This window comes from Symphalangus syndactylus, chromosome 4 (assembly GCF_028878055.3).
Source record: "Symphalangus syndactylus isolate Jambi chromosome 4, NHGRI_mSymSyn1-v2.1_pri, whole genome shotgun sequence".
In the NCBI taxonomy this organism is placed as follows: domain Eukaryota; kingdom Metazoa; phylum Chordata; class Mammalia; order Primates; family Hylobatidae; genus Symphalangus; species Symphalangus syndactylus.
This window is the reverse complement of record NC_072426.2, coordinates 27,940,019-27,964,804: the sequence shown is the minus strand read 5'-3', so window position 1 is coordinate 27,964,804 and position 24,786 is coordinate 27,940,019.

Here is a 24,786-nt window from a genome sequence, read left to right as displayed (position 1 = left end):
GGACAGACTGCCTCCTCAAGTGGGTCCCTGACCCTTTTGCTCCCTGACTGGGAGACATCTCTCAGCAGGGGTCAACAGGCACCTCATACAGGAGAGCTCCAGCTGGAATCTGGTAGGTGCTCCTCTGGAACAAAGCTTCCAGAGGAAGGAGCAGGCAGCAATCTTTGCTGTTATGCAGCCTCCACTGGTGATACCCAGGCAAACAGGGTCTGGAGTGGACCCCCAGCAAACTCCAGCAGACCTGCAGAAGAGGGGTCTGACTGTTAGAAGGAAAACTAACAAACAGAAAGTAGTAGCATCAAGATCAACAAAAAGGATGACCATGCAAAAACTCCATCCAAAGGTCACCAACAACAAAGACCAAAGATAGAAAAATCCACGAAGATGAGGAAAAACCAGTGCAAAAGTGCTGAAAAATTACAAAAACTAGAATACCTCTTCTCCAAAGGATCACAACTCCTCTCCAGCAAGGGAACAAAACAAGACAGAGAATGAGTTTGATGAACTGACAGAAGTAGGCTTCAGAAGGTGGGTAATAACAAACTCCTCTGAGCTAAAGGAGCATGTTGTAACCCAATGCAAGGAAGCTAAGAATCTTGATAAAAGGTTAGAGGAATTGCTAACTAGAATAACCACTTTAGAGAAGAATATAAATGATCTAATGGAGCTGAAAAACACAGCATGAGAACTTCGTGAAGCATATACAAGTATCAATAGCCAAACTGACCAGGCAGAAGAAAAGATATCAGAGATTGAAAATCAAGTTAATGAAATAAAGTGTGAAGACAACATTGAAGAAAAAACAATAAAAAGGAATGAATAAAGTCTCCAAGAAATATGGGACTATGTGAAAAGATCCAGCCTGCATTTGATTCGTGTACCTGATAGTGACAGGGAGAATGGGATCAAGTTGGAAAATACTCTTCAGGATATTATCCGGGAGAACTTCTCCAACGTAGCAAGAGAGGCCAACATTCAAATTCAGGAAGTACAGAGAACACCACAAAGATACTCCTCAAGAAGAGCAACCCCAAGACACATAATCATCAGATTCACCAAGGTTGAAATGAGGGAAAATATTTTAATTGTAGCCAGAGAGAAAGGTCAGATTACCCACAAAGGGAAGCCCATCAGACTAACAGCAGATCTCTCTGTAGAAACTCTACAAGCCAGAAGAGAGTGAGGAACAATATTCAACATTCTTAAAGAAAAGAATTTTCAACCCAGAATTTCATATCCAGCCAAACTTCATAAGTGAAGGAGAAAGAAAATCCTTTACACACAAGCAAATGCTGAAAGATTTTGTCACCACTAGGCCTGCCTTGCAAGAGCTCCTGAAGGAAGCACTAAACATGGAAAGGAACAACCAGTGCCAGCCACTCCAAAAACATATGAAATTGTAAAGACCATCGACACTATGAAGAAACTGCATCAACTAATGGGCAAAATACCCAGCTAGCATCATAATGACAGGATCAAAACCACACATAACAATATTAACCTTAAATGTAAACAAGCTAAATGCCCCAATTAAAAGGCAAAGACTGGCAAATTGGATAAAGAGTCAAGACCCATCAGTGTGCTGTATTCAGGAGACCCATCTACATGCAAAGATGCACATAGGCTCAAAATAAAGGAATGGAGGAAGATTTACCAAGCAAATGGAAAGCCAAAAAAAAAGCAGGTATTGCAATCCTAGTCTCTGATAAAACAGACTTTAACCAACAAATATTTTTTTAAAAAAAGGGCATTACATAATGGTAAAGGGATCAATTCAACAAGAAGAGCTAATTATCCTAAATATATATGCACCCAATACAGGAGCACCCAGATTCATAAAGCAAGTTCTTAGAGACCTAGAAAGAGACTTAGACTCCCACACAATAATAATAGGAGGCTTTAACAACCCACTGTCAATATTAGACACATAAATGAGACAGAAAATTAACAAGGATATTCAGGACTTGAACTCAGCTCTGCACCAAGCAGACCTAATAGACATCTACAGAACTCTCCACCCCAAATAAACGGAATATACATTCTTCTCAGCACCACATAGCACTTTTTCTAAAATCAACCACATAATTGGAAGTAAAACACTCCTCAGCAAATGAAAAAGAATGGAAATTATAACAAAACAGTCTTTCAGACCACAGTGCAATCAAATTTGAACTCAGCACTAAGAAACTCACTCAAAACCACAAAACTACATGAAAACTGAACAACCTGCTCCTGAATGACTACTTGGTAAATAATGAAAATAAGTCAGAAATAAAGATGTTCTTTGAAACCAATAAGAACAAAGACACAATGTACCAGAATCTCTGAGACAAAACTGACACAGTGTTTAGAGGGAAACTTATAGCACTAAATGCCCACAGGAGAAAGCGGGAAAGATCTAAAATCGACACCCTAACATCACAATTAAAAGAACTAGAGAAGCAAGAGCAAACAAATTCAAAAGCTAGCAGAAGACAAGAAATAACTAAGATCAGAGCAGAACTGAAGGAGATAGAGACACAAAAAACCCTTCAAAAAATCAATCCATCCAGGAGCTGGTTTTTTTTGAAAAGATTAACAAAATAGATAGACTGCTAGCCAGGCTAACAAAGAAGAATAGAGAGAAGAATCAAATAGACATAATAAAAAAATGATAAAGGGGAGATCACCACTGATCACACAGAAATACAAACTACCATCAGAGAATAACATAAACACCTCTACGAAAATAAACTAGAAAATCTAGAAGAAATGGATAAATTCCTGGACACAAACACCCTCTAAACTAAACCAGGAAGAAGCTGAATCCCTGAATAGACCAATAACAAGTTCTGAAATTGAGGCAGTAATTAATAGCCTACTAACCAAAAAAAAAAAAAAAAAGCCCAGGACCAGATGGATTCACAGCTGAATTCTACCAGAGGTACAAAGAGGAGCTGGTACCATTCCTTCTGAAACTATTCCAACAAAAGAAAAAGAGGGATTCCTCCTTAACTCATTTTATGAGACCAGCATCATTCTGATACCAAAACCTGGCAGAGACACAACAAAAAAGGAAAATTTCAGGCCAATATCCCTGATGAACATCAATGCGAAATCCTCAATAAAATACTGGAAAACTGAATTCAGCAGCACATCAAAAAGCTCATCCACCACGATCAAGTTGGCTTCATCCCTGGGGTGCAAGGCTGGTTCAATATATGCAAATCAATAAATGTAATCCATCACATAAATAGAACCAATGACAAAAACCACATGATTATCTCAATAGATGCAGAAAAGGCTTTCAATAAAATTCAACACCCTTTCATGCTAAAAACTCAATAAACTAAGTATTGATGGATCATATCTCTAAATAATAAGAGCTATTTATGACAAACCCACAGCCAATTATCATATTGAATAGGCAAAAACTGGAAGCATTCACTTTGAAAACTGGCACGAGACAAGGATGCCCTCTCTCACCACTCCTATTCAACATAGTATTGGAAGTTCTGGCCAGGACAATCAGGCTAGAGAAGGAAATAAAGGGTATTCAAATAGGAAGAGAGGAAGTCAAATTGTCTCTGTTTGCCGATGACATGATTGTATATTTAGAAAAACCTATCGTCTCAGCCCAAAATCTCCTTAAGCTGATAAGCAACTTCAGCAAAGTCTCAGGATACAAAATCAATGTGCAAAAATCACAAGCATTTCTATACACCAATAATAGAAAAACAGAGAGCCAAATCATGAGCAAACTCCCATCCACAATTGCTACAAAGAGAGTAAAATACTTAGGAATCCAACTTGCAAGGGATATGAAGGACCTCTGCAAGGAGAACTACAAAGCACTGCTCAAGGAAATAAGAGATGACACAAACAAATGGAAAAACATTCCATGCTCATGGATAGGAAGAATCAATATTGTGAAAATGGCCATATTCCTCAAAGTAATTTATAGATTCAATGCTATTCCCATCAAGTTACCATTGACTTTCTTCAAAGAATTAGAAAAAAACTACTTTAAATTTCATATGGAACCAAAAAAGAGCCTGTGTAGCAAGACAATCCTAAGCAAAAAGAACAAAGCGGGAGGTATCGCGCTACCTGACTTCAAACTATACTACAAGGCTACAGTAACCAAAACAGCATGGTACTGGTACCAAAACAGATATATAGACCAATGGAACAGAACAGAAGCCTCAGAAATAACACCACACACCTACAACCATCTGATCTTTGACAACCCTGACATAAACAAGCAATGGGGAAAGGATTCCCTATTTAATAAATGGTGTTGGGAAAATTGGCTAACCATATGCAGAAAACTGAAACTGGACCCCATCCTTACACCTGAGAATAAGAGTGGTCAAAGATGGCTCTATAGTTTAAGACTAGAGAATTTGGAATAATCTATTCCTTGGGGAGGGAGGAAGCAAAAAAAAATATGTACTCAGTGTTATTAGTGCTTTATAAGCACCTTTGCTCTATGAAAGAATTGCTGGCTTAATAATAACTCAGTGCAGCCAGGCACAGCAGCTCATGCCTGTAATCCCAGCACTTTGGGAGGCAGGAGCGGGCAGATCACTTGAGGTCAGGAGTTCGAGACCAGCCTAGCCAACATGGTGAAACCCCATCTTTACTAAAAATACAAAAATTAGCTGGGCATGGTGGCACACACCTGTAATCCTAGCTACTCGGGAGGTTGGGGCATAAGAATCACTTTAACCAGGGAGCTGGATGTTGCAGTGAGTGGAGATCACACCGCTGCACTCCAGCCTGGGAGGCAGAGTGAAACTGTGTCTTAAAAAAAAAAATTAGGTTTCAATTTACATTTCTAGGCCTTGTATTTGTGGTTAGAGAATTTAATAAAAGGAAGTCTCTGTGTCACTAATCTAGTGTTCAATAGTAAAATTGAAAAGATATTGAAGCAAAAAGATAGGAGGGATGTGCTCCTGAAAAGTGTTTTGTTCAGGATATCAACCAAGGCAAACAGTATCAATTTTAGCTACATTTTCCTGTTTTGTTTTACAGGATAAAAAGGAAAAAATAACACACAATAAAAAGATAAACTAATGTGGGGGATGGGGGCTAATTAACAGACACTACAATTTAAACTTATGAGAACCAATGCTAAAACAGAATAACTCTACTGCTATTAAAACCTATTACAGGTAGAAGTAAAAGAAGACAGAACAAAAGAATTACCAAAATTTTAGCAATAAAATTATAAGGTAGACAGAAGTTGAGAAAAACTAAAAACACAGATGAATAACTCAGACTTGTCCATAATCCATAAATTTTAGACATGCAGGATCCTATGGATCTTCCCAGATATGGCATCTGACATAGCTTCCCAGCTCCTTCCAACATAACACAGGTAAAGAAATGCTGCAAAAACTAGGATTATGTCACTGATTTTTTTTTCTATTATGGGGGATACACTCATCTTACTAGGATCAGCTAATTTCTTAACAATGCCTTATTTCTAGATGGAACCACTTTGCTCCAGTCAATAAATTTAGACAAAAGCAGTGCAGTGGCTTCTTCAGAGTTTGAAAGTAAGCAACTTTTTTTATTTTCTTGCTATTTCCCAGGTGCATTTGGGAAATGCTTTTCCTTAGTGTGCCTTGGACATTGCCTCTTCTTTGTTCTATTTGCTGTCGTTACAAGGGAGATCACAATCATCATTTTGGCCTTCAAGTTAAATCACATCTGTTGAGTCAGGGGTTTGGGGCTTAGCATCCATGTGGAAAGAAATGCTCAGGTCATAGTTCTTTCCCCGACATGCAGTCTTTCTAGGTCATCTTCATTTCTTCTCTCATCACCATTGCCCTTCCTGCTGGCCAAACCCTCATCTATTTGTTGATTCTAACTTTTTATCCATTTGCCCTCTGCACACTTCCCAGTCTGGTTGAATTGGCTTCACTCATTTTTTCAACACATATTGAGAGCCTGGCATGTGCCAGGTGCTGTTTAAGGAAAAGGTATCATTAGAAATGAGTAGGGCTTACAATTTCATCATGGAGAATTCAGCTTTGCAATTGAGTGACAAAACCCACTAATATTTGAAGGGTATACTTTCTCTTTAGGGGGTCATTCTAAACAAAAGTTGGCTCAGTTAATGAAAATAGTGCAGATCAAAATACAAAAACTCAGCCAAGTGCAGGGTGCATGCCTGTAATCCTAGCTACTTGGGAGGCTGAGGCAGAAGGATCGTTTGAACCCAGGAACTTGAGGCTGCAGGGTGTTATGATGGCACCACGGCACTCCAGCCTGGGTGACAGACTGAGACCTCATCTATAAAAAGAAAAAATAGAAGACAAAACAATATATAAAAACTCAAAATATGGCCAGGTGCGGTGGCTCACACCTGTAATCCCAGCACTTTGGGGGGCTGAGGAGGACGGATCACCTGAGGTCAGGAGTTCGAGACCAGCCTGGCCAACATGGTGAAACCCAGTCTCTACTAAAATTACAAAAAAATTAGCTGGGCACGGTGGTGGGTACCTGTAATCCCAGCTACTTGGGAGGCTGAGGCCGGAGAATCGCTTGACCTTGGGAGGCGGATGTTTCAGTGAACTGAGATCACGCCATTACACTCCAGCCTGGGCAACAAGAGCAAAACTCTGTCTCAAAAACAAAACAAAACAAAACAAAAACCTCAAAATACTACTAGCATAAAACCAAGATCTATGAAGAGTAAACACACATTCAGAGCTGAGGACAAGCTTCTAAGGGGTAAGGAATACATTGAGAACATAAACATTTGCTGTTGTTTTGGTCAAGCCTAAATTGTAACACTTTTCTATATTACTGTCTCCTAAATTGGATTTTCACCTTCTCTATAATTTTAATGACCTTTTACTGACATCTTGGTATAAAACCCCACAAGTTTGTCGGCCATTTAAATGTACATGTTTTCCAAAAGACGGACACACACACACACACACACACACACATATACATTGAATTAATCTGAAGAACTTGATTAGAAAAAAAAAAAAATAGAAAGGAAACAAAAAGCCCACATTTACTATTTTTTTCTTCACAATCCTATAAGCTAGGTTCTGAAGTCATACACACTTATGCTGGGGTTTTGGATCTACCACTTTTAGGAAATTTATTCACTCTCAGAACCTCTGTTTTCTGTTTTGTAAATCGGGAGTGGTAACACCTATCCTGCTGAACTGTGGTAAATTGAAACATTGGCTCAGGAAACACTTAGTAAATTTCAGCTGTTGTTATAGTTCTCTTTTGGACTAAAAAACTAAATTATATGTGACATATATGCCTTAATTAGTAAAATTTAGGTCATATGACTTCCAAAACCAAGGACTAAATTTTTCACCAATATCAGGAATCAATTGGATTGATTTCTCCCTGGTTCTATCTATATTTTTCTGTACTCTCTACAATTTCTCTGGCAGAAAAAAAAAATAGTTCCATTTGAAGTAGCAATATCAGCGCTGATTTCACCTCCAGACAAGATTCCTACTCCGAGGGGAAGAAATATGGATTATAGGTACAGATCTCCTTCAGAAAAAAATGTGTTTATAATAGTTTTTCTCTTTATCTTTCCTTTCTTTCTTTCTTTCTCTTTTCCTTTTTTTTTTTTGAAACAGAGTTTTGCTCTTGTCACCCAGGCTGGAGTGCAATGCCGTGATCTCGGCTCGCTGTAACCTCTGCCTCCCCAGTTCAAGTGATTCTCCTGCCTCAGCCTCCCCAGTAGCTGGGATTACAGGCACTTGCCACCATACCTGGCTGATTTTTGTATTTTTACAGTGGAGTACAGATGGAGTTTCACCATGTTGGCCAGGCTGGTCTTGAACTCCTGACCTCAGGTGATCTACCCACCTCGGCCTCCCAAAGTGTTGGGATTACAGGCATGAGCCACTGCACCTGGCCAATTCAGTGTTTTAATCTCATAAATGTATATGGTAGAGCTCCAACCACAGTGGTACAAAGAAAAAAACATGAACTTTGATGTCCCACAGGGTTAGTTAGGTTTGACTCCTGGCTGTGCTACTGATTGTCTAATCTTGGGCAAGATATAGGAATCTCTGATTCTCAATTTTCTTATCTGTAAAATGGAGATAATAACATCTACCTTCTAGAGATGTCGATAATAGTGAATACACAAGATCATTTTATAACTTTCTGAACACAAGGCCTGGCACTTAATCAAGTATACTCAATAAATATTATTTCTTCTTTGATTTTTGCTATTTCCTGTCTCCTTAAATAATAATCAAGAGAAAGTTCTAAAACAATCTCAACTGTAGTCTAAATTGTCCTTATAAATGAACATGCATATTTGCAATTTCTTATGACCCCATCTTTGATTCTTAAACCAGTCTTAGAATCCGATACAGTAGAATTTATTTCATTTTTAAAAATAACTTCCACATTACTCCGTTTTGATGTCTTTCAGATTACAAAAGGAAACGATGCTTGGTGTGGTGTGTGAAATAATTCATACAGAGATGCACAAACACAACACTAATCTTTGACAAACTCCCCTCTTCCAGTCAGGATCCCTTGTGATAACCAGTGGTGTGTATTCCCCTCTCCTTCCTTATATACACATAAACTAGCATTCATGTCATAGAAGGTATTATTTATTTATTTTTCTGGAAAGAGAATAAATAGTTCAAAACGTATCATTCTACATCTTGCTCTTTTAAGCTTACTATATTACGGCCTTTTGCTTTTTCACAATTCTTATTTAACATATTTTAAGGTAATTATTTAGTATATTTTCATGTCTTTCTCCACTTTTCTTTCAGCATCGCCTCTTGCTCTTACCTCCTGCTCATGTTTTGTGTATGTGTGTGAAGTTTTCTAGATATCTTTCTGAAGAAGAAAGCTTTGGCTGATCTACTTTTGGGGAATGGGGTTGGTGGCAGGGCACAAGACAAAAAAAAAATATCTTTTACAATAATCCAGTAGAGTTAGAACCCTGGGCTAATTTTTCTACAATAACTCTTTACCACATACTATCATTTCCTTTCTTGCCCACTTCCTTTCTTCATGTATAAATTTTTTGCAGTCAGGGATAACTTCTAATTATTCAGCTTCTCATTCTTAATGCTACACAGTAGATGTATAGAAACCTTTAGAAAAAGTAATTTAGGGTAATGGTTAAGAGCCTTACCTTTTGAGGACAGAGAGATTTGGGTTCAAATTCTCCTTATTTACCTAGTACTAACAAGTGATCTTACGCAAATCACAAAACCTCTCTAAGACTTATTTATTACACATATTAAAAATGGAAATAGCATCAAACTCAGGTAATTACCATACAGATTAATAGAAAATTAAAGCCTATCATTGGTCTCAATAAATAGTCAAATTGATAAATAAGGATGAAAAGGAAAAAAAGGGAATAATTTTAGATAGGAAATCTAAGGAAGTGAGGAGACCTTTGGGAATTTTCTAAACCATTTTCAAGGCTTTGCTATTCTTAAACCACCGCCATTTCTAGGGGGCCCAGTCAATTCCTTTCTTGTCTTGGGAAGTATCTGGACCTGCCTTTTCAGACATCTTAAATTCTTCACTGCTTTCTTTCAAAAACATTTTTATCTTAAGTCTGATCCCCACCTCTAAATTTAAGGGAACAATAAATGTGTACTAACAGAAGGTAGAAAAAAAAATCTCCCTTTAATGTCCTGCTAAGACAATGGTCATTTCCCCATAGTCCAAACCCAGAGCTTTGCTGCAGGGGGTCTAAAAGATCACTGGAGCTAGGAAATATTCCAGGTCAGCTCAGTTCTGTTAGGAAAACTTGGGTGGAAATTGGAGTTAGTACAATGAATTTTATCCCACTACAAACCGAAGAAAGAAATTAAGAAGGTAGAGATAAAAGATGAGCTGTTATTAATGGGAGGCAGTTTTAGGTGGAACAAGATGCAGGTAACTAAAATTATCTGTGTTCAGTTCCCTCAGTTGAAAAAAATGGGGGTAATGCTTATTACCTGAACAGTTGTTGCAGGTAAGTAATGTTATTTATATAAAGCGACTGGTGTATAGTAGGCAACCAGTAAACATAAGCAACATTCATATTATGCATGTTTAATTCTAATACATGCATTTTAAAAATATATAACAGCCTCCCTGGGAAATGAATAAGATGACATATGGGAGGCCAAATGTACATATCGCTTCCTGCTTCCTGGAAACAGCGGAGTGATTTTTAAACAGATGTTTTTAACTTTGTTTAGAAAGGAAAATTTCTAAGAAAATGCTTTAATGGAAATCCCAACAACAAAAGATAATTCTAGCAGTGAAGTGGCAATCAGGGAGAGAGGAATCAGGAGGTTTAAAATAAACAAAAGAAAACATTAAGAGAAAGCCTAATCAGCATATGGTATTTGGCAAAAGAGACCAAAGAAGAGATAGAGTTAAAAGACTGTTGGACAAGAAGTAAAAGGATTTGGTGACAGCCTGGATAAGAAGGAAGAAAGGGATGCTGTGTGTTTAAAACATATGAGCGATAACAATGTCCTCAGTCATGACAGAGCAACTGAGCAAGTGATACCTTTTTTAGAATGAAAATAAGTTTGTTCTTCATCAGGCTAACTTTGTATTTATTTAATGCGTCTTGACACTGTTTAAAGGAACAGAACACAAATGTTAGGGGATGTTGGGGAAAGAAGAGAAATTTATTATTTGCATGTCATTGGGGGGAAAATTACAGTTAGCAAAGTATTAAAATTTGGTTCATGCATAGTAGTTATAAAAAGTTTTACTTGAATAATGAATTAATTAGTCTAATTTCCACACTATGCTAACTCTGTTTTTTAATAGATATTACTTCCTTTAGCTCTTTAGTTATTGTTAAGACTGTCTTGGAGAAGCCAAGGATGTGAAAGGAGTTTGTTGCAAATGAAGGCAATGATTGACTTCCAGAATTCCATGCTTAGTGTTTAATCTGCATTACTTTATATTTTAAAATTCAATATAATCTCAACTCGACTAAAGATTAACTCAATTAACAACGGTAAAAAAAGTAAACAAAATTTCAGTATAAATTTATTTGCTTTAAATAGCCACAAAAACCTTAAAACTTTTTTTGATTCATTTCTATAAAATAATAATGATTTATAGATGGTAAAGATACTACCAGATAAACTTAACTGCATCTTTTTCCTATCTAAATAGCAAAATTATTCCAAAGTGAAAAGCATTGTATCTGACTAGAAAGAAGCAGAGGATCTAATGCTAGATCTTAGCACATGCCATATTTATGCACCTTCCAATCTTCGTAAAAGGTAACATAAAAATCAATCAAATCTATTACCACTCTACAAACACTAAAAATTTCGTCAACTGTTTTGTTTATGAAATTGCGAGTGTTTAATTTTTACCTCTCCCTCACCCCACATTTAATTATTAATTGTTCTGAATTTTACTGACCTGCTAGCAGACACTCAGAGCCTTGGTATGCAATTCTAAAGGACATAGTACTATACTTATTGATTGGCAAGTTATTTGACTTATCTTTATTTGTGTTTTCCCATCTCGATTAGACCTGTTCTTACATCTCTACTGAGCCGCTTTAGGGAAAAAAAAAAAAAAAGAATGAGATAAACTGTATAAACCTTGAAGAACTGCTTGAAAGTTCAGAGTGATGACAGTATTCTTTGCCTTGATGGGATACAAATATTATCTTAATCCACTGAAAGCTATCACTGAGAAATAAATTCTGTCATATTGTTGCTAGTCTTCTATGTTAAGTCAAAGAAAAAAAGAAGGCATACTAGGAGATCAGCAGGACAAGGATCAAAATTCAGAAATGTAGGACATGAAATACATTATCTAACCTGTTTGTAAATGTTATAAAGAGTATCCCAAAGATTAGAAACAAAATAGTTTAACAACTTATTCAACCATAAGGCAGTATACACTTGGAAAATAAATTGAATAGAAAGAAGCAAGAACTAGTGTTACAGCCCTTACCTGTAAAAGCCCAAGATAAACTTTGGTCTTACTTGGAATTTGCTGTTGTTCTTTCTATGTTTTGATCGAACTAACTCCCTTATCTTTATTGCCTCATTTTTCTTGGTGTGATCTGCTGCTAGAATACTTTTTCAGCTTTCTCCTGCAGTGAAAACCCAATTATCAAGGGATTCATTGGCCTGTTTCCCATATTCTGTGGGTAATTTCATTCATTTTCCTTAGGAGACAAATGCAGAGATAGGAGTGAAAATTGTGGAGAAGATACGCATACTTGACTTAGGGAAAGTGCCACTGAAAAAATTCAAGACATTTCCTATGCTATATTTGGTAGAAAGTGAAATTTACCTCCCTATCGCTCTACTCCATTTGAAAGATGTTTTACCCCAGCTATCATGAAGGGTAAGAGAGAGAGAGAGAGAGAGTGTGTGTGTGTGTGTGTGTGTGTGTGTGTGCACGTGCAGACCAAGATTCTGAGACTTGGACATATTCTGCATAATGTCTCTATAATGTCTCTGGCATTGGAAATGAATCACTACCCTCATTCTTTTCCTGAAGAAGTCAAGCTGCTCTTCCCAGAAAAACATTCCTACTGATGTGATCTTTATTTTGAAAAACCTCTGTGTTACAGCAGGTGTGACGGCCCAACTCCATCTCTAATTAGGTAAATAGACTTGGGCAAATTCCAGACCTTTCTCAGGGACAGTCTCTGCTGGGCAAAAATGAGTGTTACTACCTGCCTCCTTAGTACTTACCTTGCAGGGAATTAGTACTGTATTTGAGACATTTAAATGCAGGGCAATGTGACTGAGAAAAAGCAAACAGAAAATAGAGTGTAGCCAATTTTCCTTATTATTTTTGTCTGCTCTATTTTTTTAATCCAACCACCTTAGTAGCTTTTCAAGTTATTCACACAATTTTTCAGGTTCTCACTGAGAATAGAATAAAGTGTGAAAGCCTAAAGAAACACATTTTAGAAATCTGTAACCTCATTGAACAAAACATTAACAAATTTCTAAACCTAGAAATAAGAACATGTCGATTCAGTAAAAAACAAAGGACTTCCACAGAACACTGAGTCTGAACCTTCCTTTTTGCTCTCTTCGCTGGCTCACCTCTTTTAACACGAGCTGTTGCAATGGCTTTCTAACTTGCCTCTCCTTTTTGTATGATCCTGTCATTCCTCAGCCTTCTTTTAATATTTCTAGGCCTTCGCTTCCCCTTTCCTTCAGGATGAAATCCAATCTTCTCACTCTGTCATACAAAGCTCTCCCCCATCATGACTGGGGCAAATGGCCAGCCTTATTTCTCCCCAACACCCCTAAGTCTAAATCGTTTTGCAGAGCCCCTTTTAATCTCTGAGGCACTCTAGTCTTTCTCTGATCTCTGGGCCCTTTCAGTGTTTTCCTTCACCATTTTTATTGCCAAACCTCTTTTTTATTTATGAAATCCTTCAAGATGTCTCTAATGAGTTGCCTCCTCTGTGCAGCTTTCCTAACACCTTCTTCCTCCTCAATCCCTGATTGACTTAGATGATTCCCCTCAAAGCTCTCATGGTGATGAGCTTGGTCTTGTTTTGTGAGTTATCATGTAACTCATTTTAGCTTGAGATTCTCTTGAGGGCAATGAATACAGTTCTGTCATCTCTAGACCTCATGCAAAATAGATTTTCAAAAAATATTTGCTGACTGATATAATGAGACGGGCAATGTCTTAAGATTTATGGGCCAGTTATGAGGTATCAGAAACTGTGCATGAATTTTCTTATTTAATCTTCTAAGAAATTCTCAAAAGAGTTTACTACTATCATTTCCATTTTATAGATGTGGAAATCTAAAAGACAGGAAAAAATGGAAGGGAAGTAAGAATTCAGTTATGTTGTATGCCTGAATACATTTTCTATAAAAGATTACTAATTAGAATACACGGAGTATTATCTAATGATTATGTAATGATATAATAAATTATTTACTGAAATATATTACAACTAAAACCTATTGAGTTATTCTCAATAGTTAAGCCTTAGCTATTGACTGATGCTGAATGCTCATTATAGAAAGAGTTTAGTCCTCACATGAAGTAAAGAGGCAAGGAAGAAAAAGAATGAATAGAATAGAAGGTCACAGGGGAAACAATTCAACTAAGAAATCAAAGATGAACATGTTAGGATCAAACATGAGGGAAGATCTACTAGGTAAATCCTCAACTGGAATTTTCCTAGTCCTTTTCAGGGCCAGCCCCGTTGTGAAACTAAATGGATTCCTCTTCTCAACTGCTTGTGCCAAATTCTCTTTTCTGTTTATTGACCGTCTAGGGTTTGGAATGTTGACTGCAGGCCTCATAGAAAGGTAATGATCTGAGAATTAGTTTTGTTGGTAATGTACTTAGGTTGAGGAATATTGTCTCTCTTGAACTCCATTTCATTTGCTATGGTAACACCAAATTCTGAGCCATAAATAGCACACAGGTCAAACTTTCCTAATGAGAGTAGCCTTTTATACTAGCCAATTCCATACTTGCATAATACAGGATGTGTCAATGATCGAACAGTCATGGACATCACCATCTGTTTCCCCAAGTTCCATCAACCAAAGTAGGATGGGTTATACAACCAAAACATATACACTGTTATTTGTGTCTTACTATGTTTAGTTTTGGATCACAAATTTTAGTACTTCAGCCCTCATGTTTTTAAAACAGAAACCAAGAAAATATTCAAGCAGGTTAGCATTTTGCTGACAGTTGGCAGGCTTTGGGTACTTATTTCCTGCTCTAATTTTTCAGCTACTTTTAAATTTGTTTGTTACTATGGTAGGTTCATAGTAACAGACATCTCTTGGTTATTTGTGCACAAAAGCCTCTCTAAGACTGGACAATGTAGTCATTCTTAGGGCAGTAGTAGGTGGTCTGACTAATGGTGGAAGAAAAATTTTTAAGTGATAATATTTTTTACTTTAAATCTAAGTGGACAATTATCGAGCCTCTGCCATTTACAAGGCGTGTCTTATTTTATTATATACTTTAATTTATATTTCATTTAATATGAGTAAAATAATAGTTAACCATCCTTGTTTCAATTTTGGACCGGTCTTTTTATAAGCTTTGCTGAATTTTACTCTCATAATAACTCTCCAAGGTAAATATTGCTCTTATACCACACCCTATTATATAGATGAATCTATGATAATGTGAGTCACAATACTTGCCTAATGTCCCATAGTAAGTGCATTGAGGTTTATTTGATACTAAAGTCTGTGTTTTCCACATCAAAAAAGAGAGAGAGCAGGAGAGTGTGACTAAGTGTTATGTAGGATCAAAGAGAGGAGAGATTATGGGGGATCCATCAGGCTTTATAGGAGACAGGAATATCTTATGAATACAAAAATGACATGAGGCATGCATTAGAGATTCAAGGCAATGCCAAAAGCAAAGGTAATAGATGGAGAACAGTGAATGATCAGATTTGTTGGACTAAAATGGTAAGATATAGATGGCAAAGATTGGGGTGAAGAGTGAAAAGCCAAGTTGAAGCCATGTAGCTAAGCTTTATGGAGATTGAACCGTAGCAGGTGTGGGATGCATTGGAGTGGGAAGAGATCAGACATAGTTTAAATAGCTGTAAAGGTTTCTGCCACAAACCCCATGCCAAAGATGATGGCCGAAATGAGAATCAACATGGAGTGAGTGTTAAGAATGTGTGTGAGGGATTTAAAAAAAAAAAAAAAAAAAAAATATATATATATATATATATATATATATATATAGTCTTTATTTGACATTTAATAAGATGTAGGCATGAGATTTTGAAGTCTGGGTGTAAGGAAATGATAGCACTAATGACAGAATTAGGGGATGCCAAAGTAATACTTGGCAGCTCAAAACGGCGAGCTCTGGACATTGTGTATAGAATGGATACGTGGATTGACCCCAGTCATATAGGTGGTTAAGTCTCCTGATTTAGACTTGTATGCCCAACTCTGTTGTGCCTTTCTACCAATCCCTGAACTCTCCTTAAAAAAAACAAACCCAAAAAGGGTTATATGACATCAACCCCTGAACTTGCATGTGGCCATCATAGAAGGTAAGACAAAGGAAAAAATCAGTGACCTTTAGCGGGTCACAGAGATGGTCAATTCCTAAGAAATTTTCAGGAATACTCCATTTATATTCAGTGTGCAATTGACTTCTTATGTTAAAACCAAATATATTAACAGTGCTTTGAAAATTGAATTACTAAGTTTAGGTGACTCTCTATGGTAGCAAAAGCTAATATAGCAATGTAAATGCAAAGGTTTGGGTTATCTCCATTCTTGCAATAAATAATCATAAATCACTTGCATTTCTTGAGCATTTATCATATGCCAGGCACAGTTCTACATATAAAGTGTGCAATAACTCATCTAATTATCACAGTGATCTCAGGAGATGGATAAAATTTTTATCAGGCTTATTTTAAGGATGAGAATTATGAGACTCAGAAAGATAAAAATAACATGCCTAGGTTCTCATAACAGACAGATTAGAGAAGTGTTCAAATCCAGATGTCTCCAAGCCCAAAGTCTTTTACATAACTCATAGCATGTAAATTATATAATGCCTACAAATATTTTATCTGATGTGATCTAGAATAACAAGCATTGTTTTTTACCAACATTTTATTATTGGTGACCTCATCCTATAACCATATTTTTTTTCTGAGTACACCCTATAACCGTATTTTTTTCTGAGCACTGATTTTGTTTCCTAGAGGAAAATGACTTTCATTTAGGGACTGCTGATGTAATTGGAAAAAGAAAATGAACAACCTCCCTTTTTATTTTTCAAGAAGGATTCTATTTTGAAGTATATTAATATTTTTATTGGATACAAAGGGAGATTAAAAAAAAACTACTGTGGTTAATCCTGTGCTTGGAAACATCAAAATCAATGATCACTGAAAGGATGATTTAGATAGATACTGTAACTAGATGTGCACTTGAAGGAATTAGTAAAACAAATTCTTCTCTTTAACTGAAAAAAAATGTACAGCTTTTACAAATACATTTAACTGAATTAGATATACTCAATCATTTTCTATAGTCTAGCCCCCAGAACAAGACTTACCCCCTAACTACTGCTCACTGTGACCACCACAACTATTCTCCCAAAGATTCTCAGTGTTTTTATCGTGTGCTGAATCAAAATTTTGAAGGCATGGATTGAGACCTAAACATAAATCAGTATGCAGAAATAATATAAGTAGATAAAAGGTATCTACATAGAATAGGGAAGGGAGTGATGGATTAGTGATGATTTCCCCCTCGTAAAGAAGTCTGTTTAAGGAGTTTTAATAATAATAATAATAATAGAAACAGAAAAAACTGGGCCTGTGTTTTAGTATCTATAAAGTAGGATGTCAGCTTAGCTGATATAACAAAATACCATAGACTGGGTGGTTAAACAGTAGACAGTTCTGGAGGCGGCGGGAAAGTCCAAGATGGAGGTGCCAGCAGATTCTGTTTGTTGTGATGGCAACTTCCTGTCTTGCACACGGCCATCTTTTTGCAGTGTCCTCACATGTTGGAAAAATAGGGAGCTCTGGTGTCTCTTCCTCTTCTCATGAGGACAGTAATCCCGTCATGGGGTCACAGTCTCATACCCTCATTTAAATCTGATTCCTTTCCAAAGGCCAGCCAAATACCATCTTATTTGGGGTGAGGACTTCAAAATATGAGTCGGAGGCACAAGTATTTAGTTCATAACATGGGGGATGGAGACAACCTCTTCAGCCCTTTTCCATATGTGTTAAATTCTCATGAGAAATAAATGCATTTGATTATTTCTTCAAATCAGTCTGATTCTCCTTGTGAAAAGTATTTCAGAACAATTTCTTTAAAATTTAGAAATTCTTACTTCTTTCTAAATTCAATAATCTAGAATTTTTTTCTAACTAAATAACTTAGCAATTTTCTTAGATTAACTCAAGGGTAATGGGTTTTATGACTGTTTTTGAAATTTGCCTGATTGTAAGAATCACCCTTGGATAATTCTTAGGTTTCTCCCTCTGGAGATTGCCTTATGAATTTATATTTTAATGTAAAACTTATAATCAAGTTTGGGAAATAAGAAATTAGTTTTAGCAGAAAAAATTCTGTCTAATTTTCAGTACTAAATAGTATCTTTATGTTGAAATGAAGGAGGTAGCGAGTGGGGGATAGCCATTTAGTCTACAATCAAAAGCATCCTGGACTATTTTGAAAATGTCTTCTAAAACTAGAGAGTGTTTCTCTACTATTAGCCATGGAAACATAAAAAGTATAATTACCTTTTAGATTAATCTATATGTATAATTTATGGATGAGGAAACAGGAATTTAAATGCTTTGAGCAAGGTTAGAGTTAATATATGAAGTAAAAGAATATCCGTCAAGCCATACATATCATCTGGCAGTTTCTGAGTGATGAATTATCCATCAACCAGTTTTTCTTCCAAAATATACTATATTTAAGTTACGAGATTTGTTCTCTTTTAAAGCTAGCTCTTCATTTGCCTGTTGTTAAAAACGTCCTTTCTCTACTGATTTCCAGGCTCAATTTTGCTAATCAGTAACAAAAGGTGAAGAATCTCTAATCTCTCACCTTGCTTTTCCAACATTTTTTCCTGGAGTCATTGGGAAGAAGATGACAGGAAACATATTACTGGCTATAGTCCCTAAAAGAAACATTTAGAGAAATAATTATCACAGAACAAAATGGAAGAGTTCTTACTGGTATGCAGAACTGGAGAAAACTCCCAGGTATTCTACAAATACTGCCTGTCCCTGCTATTATACTGGAGTCTCCTGAAGCAGCCATTTGTCCCAAAAAAGTAAGGAATAGCAACATGATTAATGCAACAAAACTATGTACAGTTCTGGGTGCTGGAATACAAAGATGAGTAAGGCAAAGTTCTTGGTCTTCAAAGAGCTCACAGTCTGACATATAAATAAATAATTATACAGTAATAACGTAAGTACAGGCAACATTTATGTAAAATTTAGAATGTGGTGGTGAATTCAAAGTGACCATAAATTCTTTGACTCTCCTCACATTGCAAGGTGGGGTCTATTTACTTCTACTTGAATCTGGGGTGGATTGTGGCTTTGAGTCCAAAAGAAGTTTCGCTATATCATTCAGAGTCTAGTTTTAAGAGGCCTGGTAGGTTTCTGCCTTGGTCTCCTGGAGCCCTAAGCTGCCATGTACAAAGCCCTATTATCCTCTTGGAAAGACCCTGTGGAAAGCCCTTGATATTACATGGAGAAAGAGAGGGATCCATCTGAGCCCTGCCTTTCAGCAATCCCCATCAATGTGCCCAGCTTTTAAGTGATGCATGTCAGACTCTTAAACCTGCTGTTAAATAGCCAGATGCTGCCTCTGTACTTTAAGTTCCTACATAACAAACTAACCTAACTTAGTTAAGCAAACAAATCAAAACCTAACTTGAGTATATTTTTTGTAACAAATACCTGAGTTTCAGTTAAACACAAACAGCCAGATGACATGATTGTATATCTAGAAAACCCCATTGTCTCAGCCCAAAATCTCCTTAAGCTGATTAGCAACTTCAGCAAAGTCTCAGGATACAAAATCAATGTGCAAAAATCACAAGCATTCTTGTACACCAATCACAGACAAACAGAGAGCCAAATCATGAGTGAACTCCCATTCACAATTGCTTCAAAGAGAATAAAATACCTAGGAATTCAACTTACAAGGCATGTGAAGGACCTCTTCAAGGAGAACTACAAACCACCGCTCAATGAAATAAAAGAGGATACAAACAAATGGAAGAACATTCCATGCTCATGGGTTGGAAGAATCAATATCGTGAAAATGGCCATACTGCCCAAGGTAATTTATAGATTCAATGCCATCCCCATCAAGCTACCAATGACTTTCTTCACAGAATTGGAAAAAACTACTTTAAAGTTCATATGGAACCAAAAAAGAGCCCGCATCGCCAAGTCAATCCTAAGCCAAAAGAACAAAGCTGGAGGCATCACGCTACCTGACTTCAAACTATACTACAAGGCTAGAGTAACCAAAACAGCATGGTACTGGTACCACAACAGAGACATAGATCAATGGAACAGAACAGAGCCCTCAGAAATGATGCCGCATACCTACAACTATCTGATCTTTGACAAACCTGACAAAAAACAAGAAATGGGGAAAGGATTCCCTATTTAATAAATGGTGCTGGGAAAACTGGCTAGCCATATGTAGAAAGCTGAAACTGGATCCCTTCCTTACACCTTATACAAAAATTAATTCAAGATGGATTAAAGACTTAAATGTTAGACCTAAAACCATTAAAATCCTACAAGAAAACCTAGGCAATACCATTCAGGACATAGGCGTGGGCAAGGACTTCATGTCTAAAACACCAAAAGCAAGGGCAACAAAAGCCAAAATTGACAAATGGGATCTAATTAAACTAAAGAGCTTCTGCACAACAAAAGAAACTACCATCAGAGTGAACAGGCAACCTACAGAATGGGAGAAAATTTTTGCAACCTACTCATCTGACAAAGGGCTAATATCCAGAATCTACAATGAACTCAAACAAATTTACAAGAAAAAAACAAACAACCCCATCAAAAAGTGGGCAAAGGACATGAACAGACACTTCTCAAAAGAAGACATTTATGCAGCCAAAAAACACATGAAGAAATGCTCATCATCACTGGCCATCAGAGAAATGCAAATCAAAACCACAATGAGATACCATCTCACACCAGTTAGAATGGCCATCATTAAAAAATCAGGAAACAACAGGTGCTGGAGAGGATGTGGAGAAATAGGAACACTTTTACACTGTTGGTGGGACTGTAAACTAGTTCAACCATTGTGGAAGTCAGTGTGGCGATTCCTCAGGGATCTAGAACTAGAAATACCATTTGACCCAGCCATCCCATTACTGGGTATATACCCAAAGGACTATAAATCATGCTGCTATAAAGACACATGCATACGTATGTTTATTATGGCACTATTCACAATAGCAAAGAGTTGGAACCAACCCAAATGTCCAACAATGATAGACTGGATTAAGAAAATGTGGCACATATACACCATGGAATACTATGCAGCCATAAAAAATGATGAGTTCATGTCCTTTGTAGGGACGTGGATGAAATTGGAAAACATCATTCTCAGTAAACTATCGCAAGGACAAAAAACCAAACACCGCATGTTCTCACTCATAGGTGGGAATTGAACAATGAGAACTCATGGACACAGGAAGGGGAACATCACACTCTGGGGACTGTTGTGGGGTTGGGGGAGGGGGGAGGGGGGAGGGATAGCATTAGGAGATATACCTAATGCTAAATGACGAGTTAATGGGTGCAGGAAATCAACATGGCACATGAATACATATGTAACAAACCTGCACATTGTGCATATGTACCCTAAAACCTAAAGTATAATAAAATAAATAAATAAATAAATAAATAAATAAAATAAACACAAACAGCCACGTTTCAGCCAATTACAGGTAGCCAACTGATCAGACTCACACCCAAATAAGGCCAATGCCGCATTACACCATGCTCAGATAATTAAGCAGATGCCTGCCTGTAGCCAATCAGGTGATTCCTTTACTTCACTTTCATGTTCTTATAAAAGCTCGCAGCTCACACTGCTGGCAGGAGCTCTCTGAACCTCTTCTGGTGTGAAGTGCTGCTCAATTCATGAATATTTATTTACTCAAATAAATTATGTTAAATTTATTATGTCTAAAGCTTTTTTCTTTAACACTGCTAAGCCTCCAAATATCACCAAATGTTCATGCATTGTATAAGGAATCAGCCATTTCAGCCCTGTCAAGTTCTTGACCCACAAAATCGTGAAATATAACATGGTTGTCATTTCAAGCCACTGAGTTTTGGGATAGTTTGTTACACAGCAATATGTAATCAGAACTAAAAGAGATGCTAATCTTATGGGATCTTTGGGGTGTTGCTTTTCTGGCCAGAAACCTCTGTGTCCAGTGGTGCCTTTGCCTGAGTTTTGTTCAGGCCCACTGGGCTCATTCCACCCACTCGGCCTGGCAGGCTGAGCTTAGCTCATGCTACCAGCCTGGTTCCCATTCCTGCCAAGGGCAAATCAGGTGTGGAGTGGCGAGGGGTATGTGAGCATGGGGTCTGGCCACTGCGCAGACACACCAGCTGCTGCAGTGAAGTGAGAAGCTCCAGGTTCTGGCATGGGCACTGACCCTCTGCAAGACTGCGGCTGGACCAGGCACAACCCAAGGAGCTTCCACAGCTGGCATCAGGAAACACGGTGGTACCCGGAAGCTTGGAGATGCCAGAAACTGCAGGGCCCCAAAGAGGAAGTCACAGCCCTGGCTCAGGGAGCTCCCAGATCTGGGCTCCCCAAAGGACCACAGCTCTTCTCTCCTTCTCTTCACCCACAACGTGGTGAGCAAGGGGCATGTTTCAGCCCTGTTTGTGTTATAGCTCTTTTAGCCTCCCCGTTCAGCAGGTGCCGAGATCTTATCCTATGACCAGGAAGAATGAGGTATGCAGACAAGTGGAGGGAGAGCAAGATGAAGGAGAGCTTTATTGAGCAATAAAACAGCTCAGAGGAGACCCACAGGGGTAGCTCCTTTCCACAGCCAGGGTGTCCTGACCAATGTTCAGCTCCTAGCAGAGAGGGTATCTCCTCTATGCAGGCAGGCCCTCCCAAGTGTTCAGTTCTCAGTGAAGAGGATAGCTCCTCTCTGCAGCTGGTCATCCCATCCTCTCCTCTGCTTTGGCTGAGCCCAGGGCCATTATGGGCCTCAGAGGGGAGAAAGTGTGCACCAATTGGTCTATGGCAGCCATGGGTGGGCCCAGAAAAGGCACCACAAGTTCCCACTCTGGTCAGCGGGCCTGGCAGCCTAGCCCCTAGCCTTCAGGCCCTCTGTGGCCTGAAAGTGGGGCCTCACTGGGGACCCGCCCCCTTCCACCCAGGAACCTGTCTCCTGTTGCCATCTATGGTGCCCAGGCTGCTGTGCCAAGGGGCACCTGTAGGCCAGTGCTGAGCTGCCCTTATGGCATGTCAGTGCTGCCCCAAGCATATGCAACTGGCCAGGTTGTGACAGCACCTGGGCTTGGCCCCAACCCTGCTCTGAGATCAGACCAGGCACAAGGAGCAGGGAGACACCAGGCAGTGGGAGCAGACACCCTTGAGCCTGCAGGGAAAGGGGTTCCTTCCTGCCCCCCAAGAGTGCAGAGTGCAGAGACGCCTGGGTCCTGCACCTGGGAGGGTGGGACTCTCGCCCGTTCCATGGAGCCTGCAGGCAGCCCCAGCCACATCCCTTTGCAGCCTGAAGTGGGGGTTCCAGATTCTCGCTGGGCCTGGGCTGGCGTCTGAGGCAGCCCACACTTGTGGGGTGAGTCCCCACAAGTTCTTCCTGTGGCCCCGGCATTCAGGGAAGCCAGGGAGTCCCCCTCATCCGGCTTGCAGCCTTGCCTAGCCGCAGACGGCGTCTCTGGGAGTGGATAGCAGGCCCGGGTCCCAGCTGCCAGGAGGGTCAGGCTCAGAGGGGTGGCAGTCCTAGGCAGCCGGCACAAAGCCTTCTCCCAAGGCACAAGAACTGAACACCATCGCGGTGGGCATGGTGGTTGTGCTGCTGGCTGAGTTCCCAAACTGGGTGCCCCTCCCACTTCCTGCCCCAGGTCCCCGAAGCGCAGCCCCACCACCGTCCAGGGGTCCCTGCACTCCATGTGAAAGCACTGCACCTTCGAGGGACCAGCTCCACCTCAGCACCTGTCTCTGCCTGCCTCTCTGTGCCTGATCACGCTTCTCCCTCACCGGTGGGCAACTTGGGCCAGCCACATCACAGCAGCCCCCAGGGCCCTGGGCTGTGGGGTCTTCCAGGGCAGGGCTTTGGGGCCTGCCTGCCTCCTCCCTAGACCCTCCCTGCAGTGGTGGGAGGCCGGAGCGGCAACACAGGGCCAGAGTCTGAAGCAGTGGAGGCTCTGGACCTGGAAGAGGGTCCAGCCCAGCCATGAGGGTGTGGGGGCAGCACAGTTGGCTGCCTCGGGGACACGGGGCACGGGAGACGCAGGGCACAGGGGTCCCACTGCGGCTCTACTGTTCCTGCAGCTGCCGCTGCTGGCGCCTCCTCCCTGTAGTCAGTGGGATGGCAGTGGCCACTCTGCATGGCCCATCGTTGCCATCACTAAGTCCGTCTGACTCAGCAAACGCTTCTCAAGTAGGGTAAAATCTGAATATAGTTGTTTTTTTTTTTTTTGGGCGGGAGCGGGGGTAGGTGCAGACAGAGTCTCACTCCGTTGCCCAGACTGGAGTGCAGCTGTGCCATCTGGGATCACTGCAACCTCAGCCTCCTGGGTTCCAGCGATTCTCCTGCCACAACCTCCCAAGTAGCTGGGACTACTGTTATGCACCACCAAGCCCGGCTAATTTTTGTATTTTTATTAGAGACAGGGTTTCACCATGTTGGCCAGGCTGGTCTTGAACTCCTGACCCCAAGTGATCCTCCTGTCTCAGCCTCCCAAGTGCTGGGGTTACAGGGGTGATTCACTGAGGCAGGCACGAATATAGTTTTGAAGGGTAAATAGGGGGCTTACCTAGGCAACTAATGGTGAAAAGCCACTCTAGACTGATGGAAGACTGAGAGAAGCCAGGGAAACTTTCAGGGTTTGCTGTATTGGATTGTCTCAGTATTTTGGAGAATAAAATAAAATAGAGGAATGAATGGTGGGTTGGAAATTAGACTAGAGAAAGGTAGTGCTGCCCAAAAAACAATCTATATGTTAATCTTTTTAAACTAGATGTATTTTTAGATTTCTATAGGAAATGAGTATCCACGCAAGGA